Below are 27,287 nucleotides of genomic sequence, written 5' to 3'. Positions count from 1 at the left end.
TTGCATAAAGGGACCGTGGGATCTGCTTTATAGGTCATCACCATAAAAGATCAATTTGCCTTTTTCAACTTGAGCAGGATATAAGGCATGGTTTCACCATAAAAATGGCTTATGACTACATCATCGGTGTTGCTGCCAAATGCTGACTTTGTTCAGTGCAATGTTGAAAGACCTAAGGTCTCCATATTTGGACAATGTGTTGATGGATCAGAATTTTCAGTGAATTCCCCTTTCCCAGTAGCATCCACCTCTGTATTTTCCGTTATGAAGGGCTTTTCATTCAAGAAAGGGTGAGCTAATGTTGGACAGGGTACAAAGAGGGTGCACCAGGATGATTCAGGGAATCAAAGGGTTATCATATGAGGAGCGTTTGACACCTTTTGGCCGGTGTTCATTGGAATGAAGGAGAATGTGCTAGGATCTCATTGAAACATTATGAATGTTGAAAGGTGTGGACACAGTAGATGTTGAAAGGTTGTTTCCCATGGTGGGAGAGTGGAGGACAAGAGGGCACACCTTCAGGATTAAAGGGTGTCCACTCGGGATAGAGATATGGTGGAATTTATTCTGCCAGAGGGTGGTGAATCATTGGGATGGTTGCCACAGGTGGTTGTGGAAGCCAGACCATTAGGTATATTTAAGGCAGAGATTGACAGGTTCTTGATTAGCCAGGGCATCTAAGGTTATGGGGAGAAGGCCAGACAGCAGGGCTGAGTGGGAAAATGGATCAGTTAATGATTGAATGGTGGATCAGACCAAATGGGCTGAATGGCCTATTTCTGCTCCCTATGTCTTATGTTCTGATGGCCTTAAGGGTTCCAGACTATAGCATTGATCATTCCTATTCTCCTGTAAATTGTGCTCCTCGATCCTCTGGTTTCCTCCAGCAGACTGAGTTTAGCTTTCCCCGTGTCATCTGGCTTCAAGTTCAAGTTCATTATCATCAACCTGCACATATAAGTCCACATTAAACATCTTTTCACTTGACCACGGGGCACACACTTACACGTGCCATTCACAGGGCACTTAATAATCACTCGTCACAACTGGAGTACTGGGTAGAGTATTAGTTTTCTGGATAAGGATGGATGCTAATTTGATCAGTAATTGTTGACTTTAGTACCTGGAAAAGGCAGTTTATGTTGTGAGGAAAGTTGGAAAGAAAGGGCATATCTGCTAGAGATTAGAAGATGTGAATGAATTACATTATAGAACAGAGAACACAACTGCACAGTTCAGGTCCTTCAACCCACAATGTTATACCAACCTATATATTCCAACCAGAGAAATACCTCATAACCATATATAACCATATAACCATATAACCATTTACCCTCCTTATTTATTCATCCAAGTGCCTGTCCAAGATTTCTTAAATGCCCCTAATGTTTCAGCCTCAACCACCACCCCTGACCAGGCATTCCAGGCATCCACAACTCTCTGTGCAAAAAAAAACTTACCCCTGATGTCTCCCCTAAACTTCCCTCTTTCAGTTTGTACAGATTTCCTCTGGTGTTTGCTACTCCTGCCCCGGTTGAAGGCCCTGGTTGTCGATCTTATCTATACCTCTCAGAATCTTGTAGACCTCTGTTAAGTCACCTCTCCTCAATCTATGCACCAAAGAAAAAGGCCCTAGCTCTGTTAACCTTGGCTCGTAAGATTTATTTTCCAATCCAGGCAACATCCTAGTAAATTTCTTCTGCACCCTCTCCATAGCTTCCACATCCTTCCCGTAATGATAAATGTTCACAGAGTAGTCGTGGAGAGCATGTTTCCTCATGCAAAGTTATAGAAATATGGATCACTGTTTTAAAATAGGGAGTTGCCAATTAAGAATTAAGGATCAAAATCTCTAGAACTAAAGTTCTATTTCAAGTTTATTATCATCTGTTTGTACATATAAAACAAAATGGCGTTTCTCCAGACAGTGGTATGCACACAATACACAGCATAGAATTCATCACAAATATACATAAAGATATAATTTAAAATAAATATATATACATTCTGGAATGATTTCCTCAGTAAATGGATACCAAAATTCATCAATTTCGCAGCCTGCAGGAAGAAAGTATTTCCCAGCCTGGCAGTTCTGAATTTGATGCTCCTGTACCTCCTTCTCAATGGTAGTGGGTCACAGATATTGTGTGGTGGATAGAAAGAGACGCCAATAAATGTTGAGCCCCATTTACCGTAAATATTCGTGTATAATGTGACTTGTGTATAATGTGAACCCATTTTTGAGGGGACAAAGTGGGAAATTTTTTTACTCCTGTGTATAATGCGACCCTCCCTCCTTTTTTTATTGGCCCAAAATCATCATGGAAGGGCCACTTTGACAGGTTGTGGAAGAAAAGTGGTGTTGCGCTGAATGAAATAACAAAATTATCATAATAAACATAATTGAGTTATTGTTCAAAATAACAACGTAAATAAAAAGAAAAACAGTTTTAAAAAAATCCTTCAAAATCAGACTCATCACCATCAGATGCTCCAAAAAGCGCATCCCATTCTTCTCTGTTGACCTTCTCATATGTGTACCGGCCTGTTGTGTCTGATATTTCCTGTTCATAGTCTGAAGTAGTGGTGGTTCTTGCATCGGCCTCTAAAACATCATCTTCAGTCCCACCCATTTTGTTGGTGATTCCTGTCTTTAAAAAACTCAGGGAGACCATATTACTTGGAAGTGAATCCCAGGCCTCCTTCACCCAGGAATCCCACAATGGATAGGCCTGGTTTCTTGAGATTTCCCCCTGCTGTTTTCTCCACTTGGTCTGAGGCCATCCAGGAAATCCAAACTTTTCTAACATGGCCCTTAAATGGCTTATTAAGCATGACATCAAGGTGTTGCAGTACCAGGAACAACAGCTTGGTGTATCTTGAATCGCTTGAGCTGCTTCTTTACCGCTTCTGTCAGATGGGCTTAAAACTGGTCCCACACTAACATTGACGGTTTCTTTAAAAGAGATCCAGGTCTTCTATTCCACATCTTCTCCAACCACAGTTTGATGCCTTCTTCGTCCATCCACCTTTTGGGATAGCAGTGTACAAGAACACCTGTTGGAAACTTCTCTCCTTTTGGATTGGTCTCACACTTAAAGATTACCATTGACCGGAACTTGGACCCATCAACTAAACAGCACAAAACTACGGTGAAATGGGTCCTTTCATGACCTGTCGTACTTACGTAAACCATCTTACTACCTACCTTGTCAATAGTTCTGTTACCAGGCATATCAAAACACAAGGGAATTTCATCCATATTGCAGATATTATTCATATCAAAGTCAGGCTCCATCCTTACTTAATCACAAAATCGTGAAAACTAATTATCTTGTCATCTAAGTCACTGGGAAGCTTTTGTGATATCTTGGTTCTCTGTCATGTGACCAGGGAGTGCCTCTTCATAAACCTCTGACACCGACCATTTGACACCTTGAATGTGCCACTTGCAATCTTTCTGTAGTTTCCTAGCTTGAAGCTGAATATGGAAACAGGTGACAATGTAGCCATCCTTTCTCTGCCTTTCTACCCAGTCAACCAGTACCTTCTCAAGATCTGGATACAGAGCCTGCTTTCCCCCATGCCCGGTCTTCTCCCCATTATCTTTGATGCCCTGACTAATCAAGAACCGATCCATCTTTTCCTTAAATACACCCAATGACCCGGCCTCCACAACTGCCTGTGGCAACAAACTCCATAGATTTATCACTCTTTGGCCAAAGAAATTCCTCCACATCTCTGTTCTGAGTGGACGCCCTTCAATCCTAAAGTTGTGCCCTCTTGTCTTAGATTCTCCCACTGTGGGAACCAACCTTGGTCATGGGCAATTGAGCTATCTCTGATTTCTGCTTCCTCCAAAACCTGATGTTACTCTCAGCCACGCCGAATTCTCTGGAGGCTGCACAGTTTTTATTTCTTTCTGCATACTTGATCACTTTCAGCTTAAATGATGCATCAAAAGCACTGCGTTTTCTCTTTGTTTCAGGAGAAAACATCATGCAGAAATTAGAGCAACAGCAAAATACGCGTTTCACGTGGCCACCTCAGGTGACCCCCCTCCCCTCACCCCCCCGCCCTGCTGCACGAATCGCGCTGCCGACTACCGTTCGCCCAGCCAGCCGATCACCTGAATCGCTCAGCCGACCGGCCACCTATGTCATGCTGTCGACTACCACTTGCCCGGCTGACTGGCTGCCCGAGACACACTGCTGACTACCGCACAAGCTGCTCTGCGAGTTGCAGAAATGTTAAGAAAAATTCTACTCCCGTGTATAACACGACTCCCCCTTTTACTGAGGGGAAAAATTTTCCACATTATACACGAATATTTATGGTAAGCAATGGTCAAAGGAAAACTAGGACTCAACAGGAAATGCCCCAATTTCAGGATCTTGTCTCCCAAAGCTCTGCTGTGTCATTGGCTTTTGTGTTATTATGAAAAATCTTGTATTTATCTTGTCCTTTGTGTTAAATAAATACAAATGTAGATTGCTGTTTAAGTTCAAGTTTATTATCATCCGGTTGGCATAGCAGTTTGCGCAATGCCTTTACAGCACCAGCGATTGGGGCCGGATCTGGGTTTGAATCCCGTGTAGTCTGTATGTTCTCCCCATGTCTGCTTGGGTTTTCTCTGGGGGCTGTGATCTTCTCCCACGGTTCAAAAAACGTACTGCTGTGTAGGTCAATGGGGTGTAATTTGAGCAACACTGACGTAGAGCTGAATTAGCCCATTACAGTAGTGTATGTCTCATTCAGTTTAATGTTTCAACCCAATGAAGCAGTGTTCTCCAGTCCTGGGAGCAAAGCATGCAGACACACAACTAGATATAACACACATACAGAGGAATTAGGGGATATGGGGAGAAGGCAGGTAGGTGGAGTTAGGTCATAAATTAGATCAGCCATGATCGTATTGAATGGCGGAGCAGGCTCAATGGGCCATTTTTGGCCTACTCCTGTTCCTACGTCCTATGTTCCTAAGTTCCTAAATGATGCATATGCAGTACGTATATATACATATATAAAAATAAATGAATGTTGGATATTTATTCCAAAATATATAATATTAAGTTGTATTGTGGCTGTATTAAGTTTTTACGGACACTTGCTGTGTTAATGTTGATCAGCTGCTATCGTTGCACTTGTTCCTGGCATTGTCAACGTTCTTGTTGCCAGCTCTGTTGCAGTTATTATTGCTGTTGGTTTTCTTGTCATTGCTCGTGTTCCTGTAATTGTGGTCGTGGTACAACTCACGGAATGAACTCAAATAAACCCCCCCGCCCCCCCCATCTCTCTCTTGTACTTTGCAGAATAGACCTTGGGGGCAGATGGGGAGAATTTTAAGTGTGGGGGAGGGAGGTGGTGTGGATTTCAAGGCAGATGCTTGAGCGTTTGCTTTATTTCCGATACTTTGAACAGGAGTTTCCCTTTCTAGCCACACATGGTTAAGTCTGAATAAATGTTAATTTGCTCAGTAATTAACTTCTCAATGAGCAAATTTAGTTGAAGGCATTAATCGTTTATAGTTACAGTTTTGGCTCTGTGATAAGTGACGCTCTCCTCTTTGGTGGGCCTTTATAATTCATTTTCCTATTATCGAGATAGACTCTGTGTTTATTTAAGCATATTTCTGCTCTTTACAGCAGTGAAATTATACACTGAGCACAATTAAAGACCAGAACTATTATGGTGTTCAGGTTCATTTTTGTGGCAGCTAACAAAGATATGCTTTGAACCCATCCCATGATAATATGCTGGCGACAAAGGAATGAATTCCCTTCTTCTCTGAAAGGTAAGCAGGTAAAGAACCCTTCATGTCTAACAGCTTCCTCCGGCTTGCTTGTTTTTTTTTCAGCGTTGAGGCTATTCGTCAATCTCACACTCTCCCGCTTTTTTAATGGCAACCAAACTGCTGGAGAAAGTGATTGAGTCAGGCACGTTGGCGCGGAGAAAGGAATTGTTGACAATTCTCCCTCCCTTGTCACCCCCAACCTTAGGGATCATGCTCAATTTGCTGAGTTCCTCCAACAATTTTTTTTTGTTCCAGATTCCATCATCCACGGTCTCTTGGAGATATACAGGAAGGTTGGAGGTGCTGTGGATAGCGCAGACGGTTGTCACAAGTTACGACAGGATATAGACAGGATGCAGAGAGGGGCAGAAAAGTGGTAGATGGAGTTCAATCCAGATAAGTGCAGAGTGATGCATTTTGGAAGGACAAATTTGAAGGTAGGGGTACATGGTTAATAGCAGGATTCTTAATAATGTGGAAGGACAAAGGGATCTTGGGATCCAAATTCATACATCTTTTAAGGTTTCCACGCATGTTAATAGGGTAGTGGCATGGAGGCCACAGGAATGAACATTGGTTGTTCGGCTTGTCAGTTACAGAGGTATTTGGTGGCTATAATATCAATTGCAGGACCAATTATCAAGGATCCGCACCACCCAGCGCACACTCTGTTCTCGCTGCTGCCATCGAGAAAGAGGCTTAGGTGCCAAAAGACTCGCCCCACCCGGTTCAGGAACAATTTATTTTCTCTGTACTGCACAGTCAGTTTGTTTTCTTTCGTTATCTGTTAACTTTATTTGTTTACATGTGTACGTTGCACACAGTTTTATTTGCACTCCGGGAAAGTGATAATTCGGCCTCACCCACAGGAAAAAGAATCTCAGGGTTGTATGTGATGTCATGTATCTTTCTTCTTCTTCTTTGGCTTGGCTTCGCGGATGAAGATTTATGGAGGGGGTAAAAGTCCACGTCAGCTGCAGGCTCGTTTGCGGCTGACAAGTCCGATGCGGGACAGGCAGACACGGTTGCAGCGGTTGCAGGGGAAAATTGGTTGGTTGGGGTTGGGTGTTGGGTTTCTCCTCCTTTGCCTTTTGTCAGTGAGGTGGGCTGGGTCATGTATGTACACTGACAATAAATCTGAAATCCAAATTCTGTCAAATTTATTTGATAAAACTGCTGAGAGATGCTTTGGAGGATCTTCTCCACCTTATGGCACGTGCTCCCAATGAATATTTCTCCTTATCTGAACCTGATTGAATTGAGGGCTGTGTAATTGAACTCTAGAGGTGTGTGCAGATCAGTGACTATTCGAGTTCAATAAGGATTTGTTCTGGGACCCCTGCTCTTTGTGATTTTTACATATGACCTGGATGAAGAAGCAGAAAGATGGCCCCCGCCGACCTCCCTTCCTCAGCGGGATGGAGGGGGGCAGGGAATTGGGTCGCGGGCTGATGGAGTCCTTAAGCAGCCTCTTGCAGCAGGGGGTTGGCATCGGTGCCTTGGAGGGGCTCTGGGCGCATCCATGTGAGTAGGTATTAAGCCACAAGGGGGGAGGGGGATATTCTGAGGCTTTACACAGGGATGTTCAGGTCACCTGAAAGGGCCTGTAGATTCACTGCCCTCTGGTTCAAGAAATTCCTGCTCATCACTGTTCTGAAGGGATGTTTTTGTATCTGATGCAGTTCCTTGTGGTCTCAGTCTTCCCCCCAGCCCCCCCCCCCCCACCCCACCATCAGAAGCAACATCTCCACATCTATTCTATTCAGTCTTCTCAGTAGTTTCAATAAAGTGTCTCCCATCCACTCTCACCTCATTCTTCTAAATTCAAAGCAACATCTGTGAGCAGGGACGATTCGGATCGAGGCCATGCAAAAGGACTGAGAGGGCAGAAGGAAGATAACCTGTATAAAGTGAAGTGGAGGAAAGGTGATTTAGAAGAACCAAGAATCCAAAGTACTGGAGTCCAAATCCCAGTCATGGCAACTGTGGTAGTTAAATTCAGTAAATAATCAGGAATTATAAGTAAAACTGACCACAGAGCTGGTAGATTTTTGTAAGTATCCATCTGGCCCACTAATCATCCACGGTAGGCAATCTGTCATGTTTACCTGGTCTGACCTCCCTGACTGAAGGCTCACCCTCAGTGATTGACGGGTCGTGCAGCTCAAGAGCAATTGAGGATGGGCAATAAATGCTGGTCTTTCAAGTGATGTCTTGATCCTAAAAATGGACAAATAAAAACATAGTTACTGGTTTTCAAAGACTTGGCCAGAATAACCTTAGGCAAATGGAGGTCATGTTGCAGTTCTCTAAATCTCTGGTGAGACCACATTTAGAGTATTGTGTCTAGTTCTGGTCACCTCATTACGGGAAGGATGTGGAAGCTATGGAGAGGGTGCAGAGGAGATTTACCGGGATGTTGCCTGGATTGGAAAATAAATCTTATGAGGCAAGGTTAGCAGGGCTCTTTTCTCTTTGGAGCAAAAGAAGGATAAGAGATGACTTAATAGAGATCTACAAGATTATGAGAGGCATAGATAAGGTAGACAGCCAGCCCCTTTTTTCCCAGGGCAGGAGCAGCAAAACACCAGAAGACATATGTACCAAGCGAAGGGAGGGAAGAGAAGACAGCTACATACTTGGCAGGAGCTCACAGGAGCGCCGCTCCAGGCACCTCATGGGGCTGCTCCAGACACCTTAGGGGTCACCTCCGGCACCTCCTTGTTACTGTTGTTGGTGAGCTCCAGCACCTAAAAAAATTAGCACTGCAACCCTGACACTAGGGGAGACATCAAGGGATAGGTTTTTCACTCAGAGAGTTGTGGGTCCCTGCAGTGCCTTGGCAGGGGTGGTGATGGAGGCTGTAAAAAAAGGATGAAAGAAAATTAGAGGGTTATGAAGTAGGGAGTGTTTAGTTGTCTTTTGCGTAGGTATATATAGGTCAGCGCAACATTGTGGTGTGAAGGACCTGCTGTAATTATTTATGTTCTAAACTCTCTGTCAAATCCTGGCTAACACTTTGATAGGATCAAACCCCACCCCACTCACCAGTCCTTTTATTCACCCTTCCCCTTCTCTACACCATAGTCAGCTGCAAAGGCATGTCCAGGTCAATCTTCTCTGCTTTGCTGCACAATAAAAGGGTTGGTTCTTGTAGAGCTCGTCGAAAGAACCAAAGACTTGTTGATCCAAACCAAGGCTTTTATTAGCAAAAGACCGGAGCTCTTCACAGGTGGCCGACCAGTCCGGAATGATCCGACCTGGCTAGGGACACAACCCTTTAAGGCCCAGACAGTAGGCGTGGCTTAGCTCTCAGCCAATCGCTGTAGAGCTCGTCGAAAGAACCAAAGACTTGTTGATCCAAACCAAGGCTTTTATTAGCAAAAGACCGGAGCTCTTCACAGGTGGCCGACCAGTCCGGAATGATCCGACCTGGCTAGGGACACAACCCTTTAAGGCCCAGACAATAGGTGTGGCTTAGCTCTCAGCCAATCGCTGTAAGCACAGTCTAGATACTGTAACTATATACGCTATGTACATTGGTGGTAGATCTGTACTATCACATTCACCCCTTCTTGGAGAATTGACCCTGCGAAAAAAAAAACAAAAACGAGGGAGAGAATGAAAGGAAGGGGTAGGTCAAGGACTGTAGCGGTCAGGGGGTCTGACCATCTGGGGTGACCGCCGTGGTGCCGGGATTGGGGTCGCTGGAGTGGTGTCACCAGCGGGCTCGTCGGGTGCGACTGCTCCGTCGCTCAATTCCCCAGTCATGTTGTCGGCAGGGTGGCCCGGGTCATTGGGGTGCTGTTGGTCCTTCTGTTGCGGCACGGGGCCTGGAGAATAAGGAGTTGGGGGGTTTGCTGGGTCTACCGCGTCCTGAGCTAGGTCCCGCACCGAAACAGTGTCCTCCCGCCCGTCTGGGAACTCAACGTAGGCGTAATGTGGGTTCGCGTGGAGTAGAGTCACTCGGTCGACCAAGGGGTCGTTCTTTGAGTGCCGGATGTGGCGTCGCAAAAGGACGGGACCAGGGACGGTGAGCCGACCAGTCCGGAATGATGCGACCTGGCTAGGGACACAACCCTTTAAGGCCCAGACAGTAGGCGTGGCTTAGCTTTCAGCCAATCGCTGTAAGCACAGTCTAGATACAGTAACTATATACACTATGTACATTGGTGATAGATCTGTACTATCACATTTCTATACCACAACACTTCCATTGCTCTAGCACCGCTCACAATGTCCAATAGTCACTGCTGGTATCCCCTGAATTGAGTGCTCATTGTATTGTAGGCACTGACTTTCAAAGTTTAATCTGCTCCTTTTGCATGCTGTTATTATTCAAGACTGGTATCTTGTTACAGTAAAACCATGTCAAGGTTATTAAAAATTTTCTGAGGTACTCCAAGGTCTATCTAGATTTATAATCTGCCATCAAGTTAGAGAGATGTCAGCTCACTTACTTTCCCTTCAGGCAATGAGTAAACCCAGAAACTAAAGGAGAATTCTGCCAAAGTCCTTTGCAAACTCTCGAGCTCACACATGATGTCTGTTATCTCTCTTTCTCTCTCCCTCTCTCTCACTGAGCTTTCGTAAGTATCTGCACTGTTTATAAAAATGCTCAGGGCACGAGACAACTTTATTTTTTTTGCTTGGGATTGGGAGTCATTTGCCTATTTTGAATAGAAGAGAAGTAAAATGACAGATTAAAAAATAGAGGGGAGCTATAACATTTGGTTTTCAAGGGGAAATAATATGTTAAATAAGTCCTTTGTTGTTCTCTGGTGCGGTGAGATGGGTGGGTGAGCATGTCATCAAGCCTGATGCATTCACCTAGTTAATCATCTCAGCCACTCGTGGTTCTGGCACAACATTAAAAGAGCAATGATCTTCTTTATTACATGAATATTACAGGGGTTATTATCAGATACTTCATCCTCCAACAATTGCTGACAAGATAACTATATACTTGGTAGGGGTGCAGTGCAGCAGGAGCTTACAGGAGCGCCGCTCTGACACCTCAGGGGGCTGCTCCGACACCTAATGGGGCTGCTCCAGGCACCTCAGGGGGCCATTCAAGCCCCTCATGGGGCCGCTCTAGGCAACTCAGGATGCCGTTCAAGCATCTAATGGGACCACTCCAGGCACCTCAGGGGGCACCTCTGGCACCTCCTTGTCGCCATTTTTGGTGAGTTCCAGCACCTAAAAGATTAGCGCTGATAATAGGCTTTGTTGATAATCAAGACTGCTTTCAAAAAAAGCACCTTATTTTATTCCCTCCTGCTCTATTATCTCAGTTGCCCTTTGGAGATCCTCCCTTCCCATCTGTTTGGTACACAGACAGGGGAAAGGCAGAATGAAGTCTTGCAAATGGCAATAACAATTTTGTTCTACCCCAGGAAGGCTCCGTGATTTTTGCAGACAGTTCAATAAAACTTAGGGAAAGGTTGTGGCACAAAAAGTCACCGATTTGGACAGGAACTGAGGGTAACCTTTTGAATTGTGCCAATGGCACAAAATTGAGATGCAGGCCATAACAAAGTGCACAAGATATAGGCCTGGAGAGAGGGAAACGGTGGGGGACTAAGAATGATAAAGCTGAGGGTGAGGGTTTCATTAAAAACACAATGCTGGAGAAAGTCAGCAGGTCAAACAGTGGACTTTATATAGCAAAGAAAAAGATACATAAGGCTTGATCCCTTCATCAAGGTATACCTTGTTTTTACTTCAACCACAGTGTCTACAGTGTCTTCTTGTTTTACTTTCCTTATGAGGGTTTAATTGTGTCTGGGTCTTTGGTCTGGATGGATGCTGATTCCATGTCTTCCATCTCGTGTCGGACTTTCACCTGGCATCAGACACGCTCGCAGTCACCTCTCTTTCATTTGATGTTCACTACATGGATAATGAGGTCCTCAGCTCTGAAGCAATGGGTGATGGCGAACAGGAAGGAGCCAGAGAATCTAGCATCATGGTATCAAGACCACAACGTCTTCCTCAAAGGAACCAGTGACTGATTTCAGAAAGTCTAATCCAAACCTTAATGCCCAAAAAGCTTGACCTGGTCTAATGACATCGACGCTGTGGCCACAAAAATGCACCACAATGCCTCTGCTCTGAGAATCCTAAGGAAATTTGGCATGTCCCTATTGACTCTTGTGAATGTTTATGGATGCATCATAGAAAGGATCCTGTCTGGATACGTCACTCCATGCTACAGGAACTGCTCCTCCCAAGAAACTTCAGAGAATTGGGAATGCAGCTCAGGCCATCATGAAATGCAACTCCCCTCCATTGACTCTTTCTACACCATGTTGCCTCAGGAAGGCAGCCAACATATTAAAAGACCCATCCCACCCTGGTTACATTTGCTTCCATTAGGTAGATGAGAGGCAAGTTCAAAAACACTAACGTTTAGATTCAAGAATAGTTCTTTCCTGCTCTTGTTTCTTGAACAGATCTCCCTAACACTCTTAGGAGTACTTTTTTTTAAGACATACAGCTCAGTAGCAGGCCATTTCAGCTCACAAGCCCATGCTGGCCAATTATATCCAATTAACCTGCAATCCCCGATTTGTTTTGACAGTGGAAGGAAAGAAGAGCCCCAAGGGAAAACCTCCACAGACACGGGGAAAATGTACCAATCCTTACAGACAGCGTGGGATTCGAACCCTAGTCCCGATCACCGATGCTGTAATGGCTTTGCACTAGCTGCTCCATTACAATATCATGCACTTTTATTTTACTGCAACACTGCACTCTGCCCATTGATTTTTATTCCAGCACTGACATACTTTGTAAAGGTTGTCTGATCTGGATAGCACGCAAAATGAAGTTTTTCACTACATTGGGGTGGTGTGGTTGGCGTAGCGGTTAGGGCAATGTCTTCACAGAGTCAGCGATCGGGACCGGGATTCGAATCCCGCGCTGAATGTAAGCACAGATTTTCCCGGAGGGCTCCTGTTTCTTCCCACCTATGTTCGAAACGTACTGGAGGGTGTAGGTTAATTGGACGGCACTGACACGTCCACCTAAATGTCTGTTACCATGCAGCATGTCTAAATTTAAATTTTAAACTTAAAAAAATTATATCTTGGCAAATGAGACAATAAACAACTCCAGTTAATTCAATTCAATTTGGGAACCAGCAGGAGAGATTTCTGTGCAGATGAGCTGTAGCTCCTTCGCAGTTTTTCCCATTTTCTAGGAACACAACCACCCCATCCCCCACCCCCCTCCATAACACAGGAGTCATCTGGATTTTTTGTTTTATTTTCATTTACAGATGCGGCACAGCAACAGGCTCTTCCGCCCCACGAGCTCATGCCATCCCAAATACACCCACGTGACCAATTAATGCACAAACTCTGCACGTCTTCGGAACATGGGGGGTGGGGGGGGGGGGGGAAACCAGTGCACCTGAAGGAAGCTCACACAGTCACACAGACTCTTACAGACAGCAGTGAATTCCCACCCCGATCACCGGTGCTGCAATAGCGCTGTGCTGACTTGTATGTTCATTTCACATCATGCAATTTTAATTTATTGTGCTTTTTTTTCTTGTATTACTTGTAGTGTTTACTTAGTTTTAATAAACTTTTAGGGAGCTCTGAGCTGTACTGCTCTGGGAGTCTTGGACTAACTTTACCTCTCCTGGATGGTTCGGCTCGTATTTAGAGAGTGGTTATTTGGCTCCAGTTAACCCCCCAAACTGTGAGTGCCCTGCAGCCTTGACAAAACAAGTGACTCTCCCCATTTTCCAATGATCAGCATGGGTGTAATTCAACGGTAAGTAGGTGGGGAGCCTGGGAGACACTTCATAATCTCTCACATGCCGCTTGGGTTATAATAAATGAATTAATCCTTGATCGAATTACTGATCTGGCTTGCCACGATTAATGCAGTCAACCTTGATGTATCGGAGAAATGTAAAGTCAGAGAGTGCTGGAGCACAGAAACAGGCCCTTCAACCCATCATGTACACGCTGACCTTTATTCCCATCTACATCAATCATATTTGCCCACACTTGAACCGAACCTTCCCATGCCTTGCCTATTGAGGTGTCTGTCTAATACTCTTTAAACAAGCTATCTGATTACACGGTCTCCTCCAGATATAAAATTACCTCAGGTTCTATTCATGACTCCTTCCACTGAACTTCATCCAATGTTCTCCTGACTCAAACCCTTTTGTTTTGGTTACGTGAATGTGAAATGTGAACATAGACCAATAAAGCACGGTATAGGCCTTCGGCCAGGTGTCGAAATTTATCGTCATGAACATGTCATAAGATTTGTTGTTTTGCGGCAGCGTTGGAATGGAAATATTGCTATAAATTACATTTCAAAATAAATAAATAGTGCAAAAAAAGGAGAAAGTGAGGTAGTGTCTGTGGTTCAGGAATCTGATGGCAGTGGGGGAGGAAGCTACCCTTGTGTCGCTGAATGCTCGTCTTTAGGCTCCTGTAGCTCCCTCCCAATGATAGCAGAGTGAAAAAGGCATGGCCGGGGTGGTTGAGGTCCTAGAGAATAGGGCCTGCTTTTTAAGATGTCGATGTCCTCGATCGAGTGATGTCATTGGTCAAATTAACAACTGTCTGAAGTTTTTTTCCTGCTCCATATCAGACAGTGATGAAAGTCAGAACGCATTTTGCTCATGATGTTGTGCTGACCTTTATAAACCTACACAACAATTGAAGCCTTCCCTGCCCTCACACTCATAACTCTATTTTTCTTGCACTTACACATCTAAGAGTCGTTTAAATGTCCCTACTGTACCAGCCTCCAGCACCACCCCTGGCAATGCATTCCAGGCACACACTACTTTCCTTCTAAATAAAACTTACCCCTGATGTCTCCTCTAAACTTTCCCCCTCTCATCTTATACACATGTGCTCTGGTATTTGCGTCTGTCACCCCAGCAAAAAGGTGCTGGCTGTCCATCCTATCTGTGCCTCTGCTGGAGCTGGTTCTGCATTGTTCTCAAACCTAGAGGGTCCCTCAATGTAGAGAAGATCTTTCCTAGTTTAAGTTCCAAAGGCCAGTACGCAGTGAGTCCAGGAGCTCTCTCCTTCTGCCTGCAGCCTCCCTCTCCATCACTGCAACATTTGTGTGTATTGCTTTTGTCTATCTGCCATGATGCACATGATATTAAGGGCCGAGGCCTTGTTCATCTCTCTGTCCAGCACTGAGTTGGAAGCTGTGGTCAGTTAAGTCCCGTCCCATTGCTGTCTTCTCTCTAAACCACCTCTCATTATTCCAATTTCAAGAAATATTGGTCCAATTTGCTTAATTTATCTGCACAGGACAGAATTCAATCTAGTGAATCTTCACTGCATTCCCTTTATCACGAGTATCCTTCCTCAGGTAGGAAGATGAGACCAGTTCAAAATATTCCAGTGCCAAATTTACACTTCGACTCAAAGGCCCTAGGACGAATCTTGTTGAATTTTTTTGAAGAGGTGACCAGAAAGGTTGATGAAGCTAGAGCAGCTGATGTGGTCTATTTGGATTTTAATAAGGCTTTCAATAAGTTTCCACAAGAAAGGTTAGTGAGGAAGGTTCATTCTCTAGGGATTAATATAGAGATAGTCAGATGGGTTCAACGGTGGGTAGAAGATAGGCACCAGAGAGTCATGGTGGACAACGGTCCGTCAGGATGGAGGCCGGTGATGAGTGGTGTGCCTCATGGATCGGTGTTGGGTCCTTTGTTGTTCGTCAATTATTTTAATGATTTGGATGACGGTGTGGTAAATTGGGTGAGTAAATATGCAGACGATACAAAAATAGGGGGAGTTGTGGATAGTAAGGAGGGTTTTCATGGACAACAGAAGGATTTGGACTGTTTGGAAGGGTGGGGTGAAAGGTGGTAGATGGAGTTTAATGTAGATGTGTGAGGTGCTTCACTTTGGAAGGAATACCCAAAACAGGACATATGCAGTGAAGGGGAGGTCATTGAGGAATGCTGAGGAACAGAGGGATCTTGAACTAACAGTTCAGCATTCCTTGAAGGTGGATTCCCATGTGGTGAAGAAGGCTTTTGCTATGCTGGCCTTTATAAATCATAGCATAGAATATAGGAGCTGGGGGGGGGGGGGGGGGGTAGGGGTGACGTTGAGACTGTTGAAGGCATTGGTGAGGCCAAGTTTGGAGTATTGTGTGCAGTTCTGGTCTCCAAATTATAGGAAGGATATAAATAAGGTTGAGAGGTTGCAAAGAAGGTTCACAAAAATGTTGCCTGGATTGCAGTATCTTGAATATGGAGAAAGATTGAGTAGCCTGGGTCTTTATTCATTGGAGCATAGAAGGTTGAGGGGGGATTTGATAGAGGTATTTAAAATTATGAAGGGAATTTTAATTTTAATTTTAATTGCTGTATATGTCATATATTATTTATTTTTTGAACGAATAAATAAAGTTTAAAAAAAATGAAGGGAATAGAGAGAGTAGATGTGAATAGGCTCTTTCCCCTGAGGGTAGGGGAGATTGGAAGAAGGGGTTATAAGTTAAGGGTTAGGGGGGCAAAACTTTAGGAGTAATATAAGAGGATGCTTCTTCCCTTAGAGAGTGGTGGCTGAGTGGAATGATCTTCCGGAAGAGGTTGTTGCCGCAGAGTCAATTCTGTCATTTAAGAGGAGGTTAGATGAGTACAGGGATGTGAGGGGATTGGAGGGTTATGGGCAAAGGAGTGGGTAGGTGGAACAGGAGGAGTTTCACTTAAATCGGTACAGTCTAGAAGGGACGATATGGCCTGTTCCCATACTGTAAATTGTTATATGGATATATGGAATAAATGCCTACACATTCTTTGCTCTTTTAATTGCTGTACCTGTATGTTAACTTTCATTGGTTTGACTGGAGATATGGGGCACTAGAAAGCAATGCTTTGGGGTTGGGGGTGGGGTTGTGTGTTTGTGGGAGGAGGAGCAAGAGTCAACAATTGAGTAGGAAGCCTCAAGCAGAATTAATCTGAGCCATTAATGAGAGGGAGGGTGGGCAGCCAGCACCAAGGGTAACAGGAGCAAATACTAAGGGATATCATTCTGAGGTGAATGGAGGAAAGTTTAGGGGAGATGTCAGAGCTTTTTACACAGGCACCTGAAATGCATTGCCAGGAGTGGTCGAAGAGTCTGGTACAATGGGGACATTTAAAAGACTTTTAGATAGGTATATGGATGCAAGGAAAATGGAGGTCGTTGAGTAGGTTTACATAACTTGGCACCACATCATGGCTGAAGGGCCTGAACCGTGCTGTAATGTTCTATGTTCTATGTTCAAAGATAGTTAACTATCAGTGATTCATGTACATGCTCTCTCTGAACCCACATACCTTTTGATTTCATTCCAGTTGCCGTAACATTGCACATTTACTTAACCTGCCGATATCCCCCTAAAACATCTCTACATCCTCAAACAACTATCACCCAGCATTATAACATTGGCAAACCTGGACCTTTCGTCAGAATTATTGATGTCGATGCCTGGTACCAACCTTTGTGATATATCACTTGTGATGCACAGCCTCCCATCCTAAAATTTACATTTCTAGTGTCATTCTGTATTTTGCCTATTAACCAACATTGTCAGTTTATTAAACCCAATTCCATTTGAGTTAATTAATTTCATACCTTCTTCTGTGCCACATAATCAGATATCTTATATGTCCTGACACATCAGTTCCTCTGTGTTTGTTCTGTTGGGCTGAACTGAAAAAGCACAAATGAAGTTATCAAACATGATTTCCCTTTCATAACTCCATGTTGACTCTATCCAGTCCCATTTATACTTTCTAAGGGTCCTCTTTCTAAGAGCTCCCTTAACTCTGAGGCCAGGCTGACTGGTGGTCTATGGATCTCTCTTCTGACTTTCCAAAGAGTTGGTGCAGGGGGCAGGGGCTCAGATTTGGAGATTTGTATCATTGGGGGAACGTCTGACTTGTTCAAAGGGGACAGGCTGCACCTGAACTGGAGGGGGACCAATATCCTGGCAGGTAGGGTTTGCTAGAGCGATTGGGAAGGATTTAAACTAGCTTGGCTGGGGTGGGGAGGGGTAGGGTGGGGTGGGTGGGAATCAGAATGTGAGTGCAGAGATCAGGGTGTTAGGGTTGAGAAAGGGGAAATTAGAAAAAAAGTCAAAAATATTGTGCAGCAAAGAAGACGGGCAGGTGAAAGGATAATTTGCTGTACAATAGATACAGCAAAATTGGTAACATACTGGTGCAAGGATGCTGCACTTAAACACATGGGAGTGTTAGGATTAAAGTAGATGACCTTGTTCTACAGCAGCAGATTAAAAGATATGACATTGTGGCCATCATCAATGATGGATCTGATTGGGAGCTGAATGTCCAAGGATACTGTTATGCGCTCAGAGCACCCCAAAACCCAGCAGCAATAGATATTCACCAAGACAAATGGTTACTTAAACAAACGTTGCTTTTAATTATCTTTAAACATGAAAACAGAATCACACTTTAACTTATCACTATTGATTTCACTAACCTAACTTAATCCCCTTCTAATTCTAAGCGGATGTGTATGTAATGTGTGTGTAAGTTCAAAAAAGTTATTTAATTCACAGTCCAATCTCACTTCTCATTCCTCCAAGTTCACTGGTTGCAGTCAATTCTTATACTGTGCTCAGAATTTAACATTTATAAAGTTCACCAGGCTTTAGTGCTTGAAAAGTAAACGGTTACTGCTCAGGAAGGTTCTTGTCGGTTTTCAGAGAGTGATTTGTTGTTCCTTTTACTTCCATCAGCTATTTAAGTGTCTTGATGTTGAAACTTGCCCCCTCAGGTTTCTCCAAATGATAACCTCTTTCTTTCAGGTCACGGCAAATTTACTTTTTTGTTTCTCTTATTTTAAGTCCTCTTCCCTTGCACTTGTGGTTCACCACAAGGGCTTTGACCAGGCTGAATCAAGCACTCACAACCTGTCTTTCAAATGGGGTTTTTCCACAAGTTTGCCAGCTTGTCCTGTTCCAGTCCCAGCTGCTGCTGCTGGCGGTAAAACTGTAGATCTGATCGATCTCTCTCGATCTCTCTCTCTCTCTCTCTCTCTCTCTCTCTCTCACTCGCAGAGAGAATAAAACCTGTTTGAATCTCTCTGCTTGCAAAACCACATGACCCTCCTAGAACAGCATGTTCCCCTCCAGACAGTCTGCGGCTCCAACAAGATCTTTCATCTGTTGTCATTTTGTAAACAACAATCCATTAGTGAACTCTCTTGGTCACTCTCTAAAGCTTTTGCAAAGGCTCTGGGGCCGACATCTCTACCTCCAGCATAGCTCCAGTATTTTAAATGATCTTTTTAAAAGTGTTTGTATGTGACCTACACTAAAAAAACCCGCCCCAATTTATCTCCCAAAAACATATCTATAATCTGTCACAGTACATAGTGAATCAGTGAATCAGAAATATAGACAAGGGTGGTGTGGTCCTAATGGTAAGCAATGATATTAAATCACTAGAAAAAAGGGACATAGGGTCAGAAAAGGTAAAATCCTTATGGGTTGAGTTAAGAAATTGGAAGGGTGATAGCAGTTATATACAGGCCCCCAAACAACAGCTGGGAAGTGGACTCTGAGTTACAGCTGGAAATAGAAAAAGCGTGTCAGAAGGAAAATGTCAAAATAATTATGAGTGATTTTAACATGAAAGAGGGATTGGGAAAGTCAGGAAGATGCTGGATCTCAGGAGAAAGAGTTTGCAGAATGCCTACGCAATGGTTTTTTTGGAACAGCTTGTCGATAAGTCCACCAGAGGTTCAACTTCTGGTAATGAACCAGAAGTGATTAGGGAATTAAAGGTAATTGGATCCTTAGAAATTAGTGATCAAAATGTGATTGAGTTCATTTCAAATTTGAAAAGGAGAAGCTGATATCAGGTGTGTCAATATTTCAATGGAACAAAATAAATTGCAGTGGTATGAGAGAGGAACTGGCCCAAATTGACTGGTAAAGTAAGCTAGATGGAGGGATGGCAGAGCAGAATTGGATGATATTTCTATAAGAAATAAAGAAAGTGCAGGATAGATTTATTCCAAGAAAGAATACAATTATGAATGGAAAAATGGCACAAATGTGGTTAACAAGAGAGGTGAAGGCTAAAATAAAAGCAAAAGGGAGGGAAGACAAGGAAGCAAAAATTAATAGAAAAACAGAGGACTTGGAAATGTTAAAAAATTTACATAAAGAGACAAAGAAATTTATTTGGAAAGAAAAGATGAATTATGAAATGAAGTTGGAAAATAACATACAAAAGAATCTGGAGTTTTTAAAAATATATGTGAAGAGTAAAAGAGAGATGGGTAGATTTTGGTCTGATTGAAAATGATGCTGGAGAAATTATAAAGAGTATTTGATGTCAGTCTTCACTGAAGAAGACAAAAGCAATATACCTGATAGTCAGAGGTCTCAGGGGATAGAAGTAAAAATAATCAGGATTACTAGAGAGATAGTGCTTAGTAAAATGCATGGATAAGTCTCCTGGACTGGATGAGGTTCACCCATGGGATCCGAAGGAGGTGGCTTTGGAGATTGTGGAGACATTAGAATTGATTTTCCAGAAATCAATAGACTCTGGCATGGTTCTGGAGGATTGGAAGTTAGCAAATGTAGTTCCGCTGTTTAAGAAAGGAGGGAGGCAGAAAAAAGGAAATAATAGCCCTTTTAGCCTGACATCAATAGTTGGAAAATTATTGGAATTAGTCCTCAAGGACGAGGTTATGAAATACCTCGAGGTGCATTATATGATTGGTTTCAGGAAGGGAAGATCCTGCCTGACCAACCTATTGGAATTTCTTGAAGAAACATCAAGTAGGATGGACAAGGGAGAGGCTGTGGATGTTGTGCATTTGGATTTTCAAAAGGCCTTTGATAAGGTGCTGCGTAGGAGGCTACTTCATAAGTAGAGAGCCCATGAAATTACAGGGAAGATATTAGATTGGTTAGAGCATTGGCTGATAGGCAGAAAGGAAAGGGTGGGAATAAAGGGATCCTGATCTGGTTGGTTGCCGGTTACTAGTGGTGTTCTGCAGGAGTCACTGTTGGGGCCACTTCTTTTTACAATGTATATTGATGATTTAGATAATGGACTGAATGTTTTGTGGCTAAGTTTGCAGATGACACCAAGATAGGTGGTGGAGTAGGATGTGTTGAAGAAACTGAAAGGTTGCAGAGAGACTTGGACGGCTCAGGAGAATGGGCAAAGAAATGGCAGATGACATACAAAACAGACACAAGGTTGTACAATTTGGAATAGGAAATAAACAGAACGATTATTATTTGGATGGGGAGAAAATTTAAAATTCGCATGTGCAAAGGGACTTAGGGGACCTCGTGCAGGATAACCTAAAGGTTAATCACCAGGTTGGATCAGCAGTGAAGAAATGAATGCTATGTTGGCATATGAGGAATAATGTATGAGAGTAAAGGGGTGTTGTTGAGAGACTGGTGAGCCCTCATTTGGAGTACCCTGTGTAGTTTTGGGCAATGATGTTGGAAAGAATTGGTTCTTGGAATGCAAGGGGTAACATATGAGGAATGTTTATCGGCTCTTGGACTCTATTCATTGGAGTACAGGAGAATGAGAGGGGATCTCATTGAAACATTTTGAACGCTGAAAGGACTGGACAGAGTCGATGTGAATAAGATGTTTCCCTGATGGGTGAATCCAGGACAAGAGGGCACAGTCTTAGAATTAGAAGGTACCTATTTAAAACAGAGATAAGGAGAAATTTCTTCAGCCAGAGGGTCATGGATTTGTGAAATTCTTGCCACATACAACTGTGGAGGCCCGATCATTGGCGGGTGTTTAAGGAGGAGATTGACAGGTATCTAATTGGAACTAGATGGTTTAGCTTAGGGTATAGTTGCAAGCTCACACCAAGACACAAGAGAAACTTGTCCGTGAACTACTCTTTGCAGATGATGCCGCTTTAGTTGCCCATTCAGAGCCAGCTCTTCAGCGCTTGACGTCCTGCTTTGCGGAAACTGCCAAAATGTTTGGCCTGGAAGTCAGCCTGAAGAAAACTGAGGTCCTCCATCAGCCAGCTCCCCACCATGACTACCAGCCCCCCCACATCTCCATCGGGCACACAAAACTCAAAACGGTCAACCAGTTTACCTATCTCGGCTGCACCATTTCATCAGATGCAAGGATCGACAATGAGATAGACAACAGACTCGCCAAGGCAAATAGCGCCTTTGGAAGACTACACAAAAGAGTCTGGAAAAACAACCAACTGAAAAACCTCACAAAGATAAGCGTATACAGAGCCGTTGTCATACCCACACTCCTGTTCGGCTCCGAATCATGGGTCCTCTACCGGCACCACCTACGGCTCCTAGAACGCTTCCACCAGCGTTGTCTCCGCTCCATCCTCAACATCCATTGGAGCGCTCACACCCCTAACGTCGAGGTACTCGAGATGGCAGAGGTCGACAGCATCGAGTCCACGCTGCTGAAGATCCAGCTGCGCTGGATGGGTCACGTCTCCAGAATGGAGGACCATCGCCTTCCCAAGATCGTATTATATGGCGAGCTCTCCACTGGCCACCGTGACAGAGGTGCACCAAAGAAAAGGTACAAGGACTGCCTAAAGAAATCTCTTGGTGCCTGCCACATTGACCACCGCCAGTGGGCTGATAACGCCTCAAACCGTGCATCTTGGCGCCTCACAGTTTGGCGGGCAGCAGCCTCCTTTGAAGAAGACCGCAGAGCCCACCTCACTGACAAAAGGCAAAGGAGGAAAAACCCAACACCCAACCCCAACCAACCAATTTTCCCTTGCAACCGCTGCAATCGTGTCTGCCTGTCCCGCATCGCACTGGTCAGCCACAAACGAGCCTGCAGCTGACGTGGACTTTTTACCCCCTCCATAAATCTTCGTCCGCGAAGCCAAGCCAAAGAAAAAGTTGCAGAGCAGATTCAATGGGCCAATTTCATTATCATTTATCTTGTGATCTTGTGATTCTTGACCATTCATGTTCTAGGAGTAGTTCAAGAATCCATGGGGTTTTGCGAAGCGACAGTTAGTTCAGTAGCATCTGATCAAAACGCATTGATCTGAATTTTGCTTTATGAGATCTCAGAATCAGAATTTATTGTCTTGAACAAGTCACAAAATTTGTTGTTTTATGGTCGCATCACAGTGGAACATTCATATAAACCTCCTTAAAAAAGTGGTTAAAAGAAAGTGCAGAAAAATTTGAAATAAGGCAGAAACTTTCATTCACAGGAATCTGAAGAAGCTGTCCTTGTGCCATTGAGTGCTCGTCTTTAGACTCCTGTACCTTTTTCCCGATGGTAGCAGAATGAATAGGGTATGGCCTGGTGGTGAAGGTCCCTGAGGACAGAGGCTGCTTTATTAAGACACCGCCTCATGTCGATGTCCTCGATGGAGTGAAGTCTGGTGTCCGTGATGTTTCAGGCTGAGTTAACAACCCTCTGGAGTTTTAACTTGTCCTGAGCGCAGGCCTATCCGTACCAGACAGTGATGCAACCAGCCAGAGTGCTCTCCATAGTACACCTGTAAAGTTTTCGAGAGTCTTCGGTGACCTACTGAACCTCCTCAGATACCTTCTTTGCGATTGCATCAACACGGAGGCTCCACTCTTCATGACTCCCTCTTGAATGTTAAGTAAATTGCCTGGTCCTCTGACTGGCCCCAACACAGAACAAGGACCGTTGATATATTCTGGCTTCGACCGTGTCAGCGTTTCCATTCCTTTCGATCACAAAAGTCTTCGGGTGGCGTCGTAAGACCTGAAAAGGACCATTATAGCTGGGCTGAAGTAGTTTGCGAACAGCATCATGTCAGGGTCACCACTTGTAATGGCACTGATTTACCACACTTTACAAAGAAATAAAGAATGCACTCACTCGTTTCCTTCAGCACACCATGAAGTCCACTTTCTTTATCATTCACTAGACACAAGGTTGCATTCTTCAACTCCCCAAACACCACCCAGCTAAACCACTCTGACTTTCTCCTTGGCTCACTGCCACACAGCTGATCCTGCCCTCTCACTCTCCTCCCGATGGTAAGTACACAACCGTGGTCATCTCCACGACCCATTCACTCTTGATCTTAATCTCCATTCAAACTGATGCTGCAAGTCAATTGCAAACAGTTTTAGCTATCACATACTTGCTTCCAAAGCCAAAATCCGGGGATCGCTCCTACCCCCAGTTTTGCCTTATTCTGCCAACCCATAGCATTGGGTTGGAACTCCAGGAATGTTGGGAATTGGGCCAAGCTTTCCCCTTGGGACTCTGCATCTGTACTACATCTGACAAGAGTAAAGCATCTGCAATCACGAAGAAGGCTTGCCGTACTTTGCGCGGAGTTTGAGGAAATTTTGTATGTTGCTGAAGGCTCCGGAAAATTTCTGCAGGTGTACCCATGGAGAGCATTCTGACTGGTTGCATCACTGGTATGGAGGCGCCAATACAAAGGACAGGAAAAGACGATAAAGAGTTCTGAATTCGGCCACTGCTAACATGGCCACCAGTCTTCACTCCATTGAAGCCATCGACAAGAGGTGCTGTCTCAGGGAACCGTCTCGATCCTCATCACCTAGGCCATGGCCTCTTCACACTGCTACCCTCAGGAAGGAGGAGCAAGATTCCGAAGACAGTCACCCAATGGTACAAAATCAAATTCTTCCCCTCTGCCATCAGATTTCTGAATGGATAGTGAAGCATGGAAACATGACCTCACTTTCTCTTCTTTATGCACTAACTGATGTATTTTAAAAATGTAACTTATAATATTTGAACCTGTGACGCTGCCGCAAAACAACGAATTTCAGGACAATAAGTTCTGATTCTGAATTTGGAGAGGTTTTTCCTTTAAACCCCTTCCACCTCGTCACCCCTGATGTTATGGGTGGAGTTGTGTGCCAGATACTGAATAATTTCCCTCCAAACTGACTCATTAAATGCTTCCAAGGCAGGATATAGAACAGGTCAGGTAAAGTTAAACTGGCTCTAAGCAGTACTGTTAAACACTTTCCACTCCAGTTACAGCATGGGCCAGACAGACACCGTGTATATCTGATTCTACACATCCTTGTGAGTGAGGCTCCAGGGCATTATGGCCCATCCCAATGGGATTCTTGCCTAACATTCAAGCAAATTCCTGTAACATAGATGTGACACTTTTGAAAGATAAGATTAATATATCTCACTTGCTACTTAGTGTTCACACCCTCCCAATATTGACAAAAGATTGCTTTTTTTGTATATTGTTAAAAGGTTTCAGAATACGTTGTGACCCATCCATACTGCCCTTTGCACTCGTGTTTGGGCTGACTGATCATTCTCCTTTTCTAAATCTTCCTGCCGCTTTTCCCCAAGGGAGGGATCTATCTATCTATTTATTTATTTATTTATTTATTTTCTCTTTTATTTTTTTTAAATTTTTTTAATTTTTTATTTTTCACACCATAAATCACATTAGCCATGGTATACACTTTTTCTTTTTCACACATTTACAGTGACTTTTTCTCCCCCCCCCTCCCTCCTCCCAAGCCACCCCCCCACTCCCCCCCCCTCAACCATTTTAGGTATACAATCTAGGTTGCATTAATTCAGTCAGACAATGTTGTCATTCAACAAAAATACACCAGAAATTCTACAGAGTCCATTCTTTTCTTTCCTTCTCCTTCCATCAACTTAGGTAATGTTTGTCCCCGGTAGGTTTTCGCTATCGTATTTAATGTAAGGCTCCCATACTTGTTCGAATATTTCAATATTATTTCTTAAATTATATGTTATTTTTTCTAATGGAATACATTTATTCATTTCTATATACCATTGTTGTATTTTCAAATTATCTTCCAATTTCCAGGTTGACATAATACATTTGAAGCGCTGCTCGCTTGGATCTCCTGCTCATTCTGTCAATCAAAGGTCAGGTGCCAAAGCAGAACTGTCTTCGAGTAAAAAGAAAGCAAATTGGGGTATAAGGATTATCTGTGAGCTAACAAAAGTCATTATCAGAAGTAAATCACAAAATTCTGCTGCACTGCAGTTGAAGTAAAAACACAAAATGCTGGAGAACCTCAGCAGGTCAAATAGTGTCCCTTATGTAGCAAAGGCAGAGAGTCAGAACCGACATTTTGGGTTTGAGCCCTTCATCAAGGTGTGAGAAAATTCCAGCAAGCATCCAAACAAACGGATGGGTGGAAGGGGTGTGGCAAGATAGATGGAGAGAGGAGGGAAGGGACAGCAGCAATGAGAGGTAGGCGGGATAGTAGGGGTGTGTAGGTGAAAGAACTGGAAGGACAGGAAAGGGGGAGGGGAAAGAAAAGGTGAGCAGGTTTTAGTAGAAGGCAGTAAAATCAATGTTCATGCCATCCAGCTGGAGGGTGCCCAGCTGGAAAATGAGGTGTTGTTCCTTCAATCTGCGGGTGGTCAGAGTGGGACTGTCCACAAGGCCATGGACAGAGATGTGAGCGTGGGAGTGTGACCCAGAATTGAAGTGGGTTGGCCACTGGGAGTTTGCTGTAGTTGCGAATGGAGGGAAGTGCTGAGTGAAGTGATCTCCCAGTCTGCAATTGATCTCTTCGATGTTGACAAAACAAGTGACTCTCCCCATTTTCCAATGATCAGCAAAGGCGTAATTCAACAGTAAGTAGGTGGGGAGCCTGGGAGGGACTTCGTCATCTAAAGACTTGTTGCAGCTGGTGCAGACGGCCAGGCCCAAGCGACGGGGCCCAAGCGGCGATACGCGTAGCCGGTTCTGGGGGCGTTTTGTGCGGCGGCGCACTCACTCAGGGCGAACCGGTCCTGCTTGTAACACCACGTGGCGGGGCAGCCCTTGGAAGATGGTGCCATCGGGGGGTTTCTTCCTCACTCAAACCTCCCTCGTGGCGTGCGCCCCGGGCAGCGAGTGTGATATCATCACACATGTGGTGACTGAACCAACGCTGCCCTTAAAGGGGCACACGCCAAATAAAAAAAACAGTCGTTAACGGCCCTCAGCATGGTGGTGGTGCTTCTTACAATGTCCACACCACCACAGGATATGGAATTGATAGTGGAGGGAGAGAAAGAGAGAGATAAAGAATGGAAAAAATAGAGTGATAGTGAATGGGCAATGAGGAGAAGTAAATGAAAGATATGTACCTAGATATAGAGGAGATAAATATTGAGGAAAATGCAGATTCAAAGTGATCTACGTAGACAGATAGAAAGAAAAGATGAAGCTGACATTGAATAAATAGAGATACAGGGAGAGAAATATATTCAAATACTAAAAGTTGCAGATCACACAGGTGTAAGAATGTTAAAAGTTTGAACAAAAGGTTTGAAACAGTCGAATTTGGAGCAAGAGAAAACCAAGTGGAGGGAGCGATCAGAGAGGCGATGACTGGAACCCCATTGGGAGATCTCATTGAAACATATTGAATGTTGAAAGTCATGGACAGAGATGTAGTAGGAAGGTTGTTTCCCACGGTGGGAGAGTCCAGGACAAGAGGGCACACT

Source organism: Narcine bancroftii, chromosome 3 (assembly GCF_036971445.1).
Source record: "Narcine bancroftii isolate sNarBan1 chromosome 3, sNarBan1.hap1, whole genome shotgun sequence".
In the NCBI taxonomy this organism is placed as follows: Eukaryota; Metazoa; Chordata; class Chondrichthyes; order Torpediniformes; family Narcinidae; genus Narcine; species Narcine bancroftii.
The sequence above is the reverse complement of the archived record's forward strand: the minus strand, read 5'-3'. Positions refer to the sequence as shown.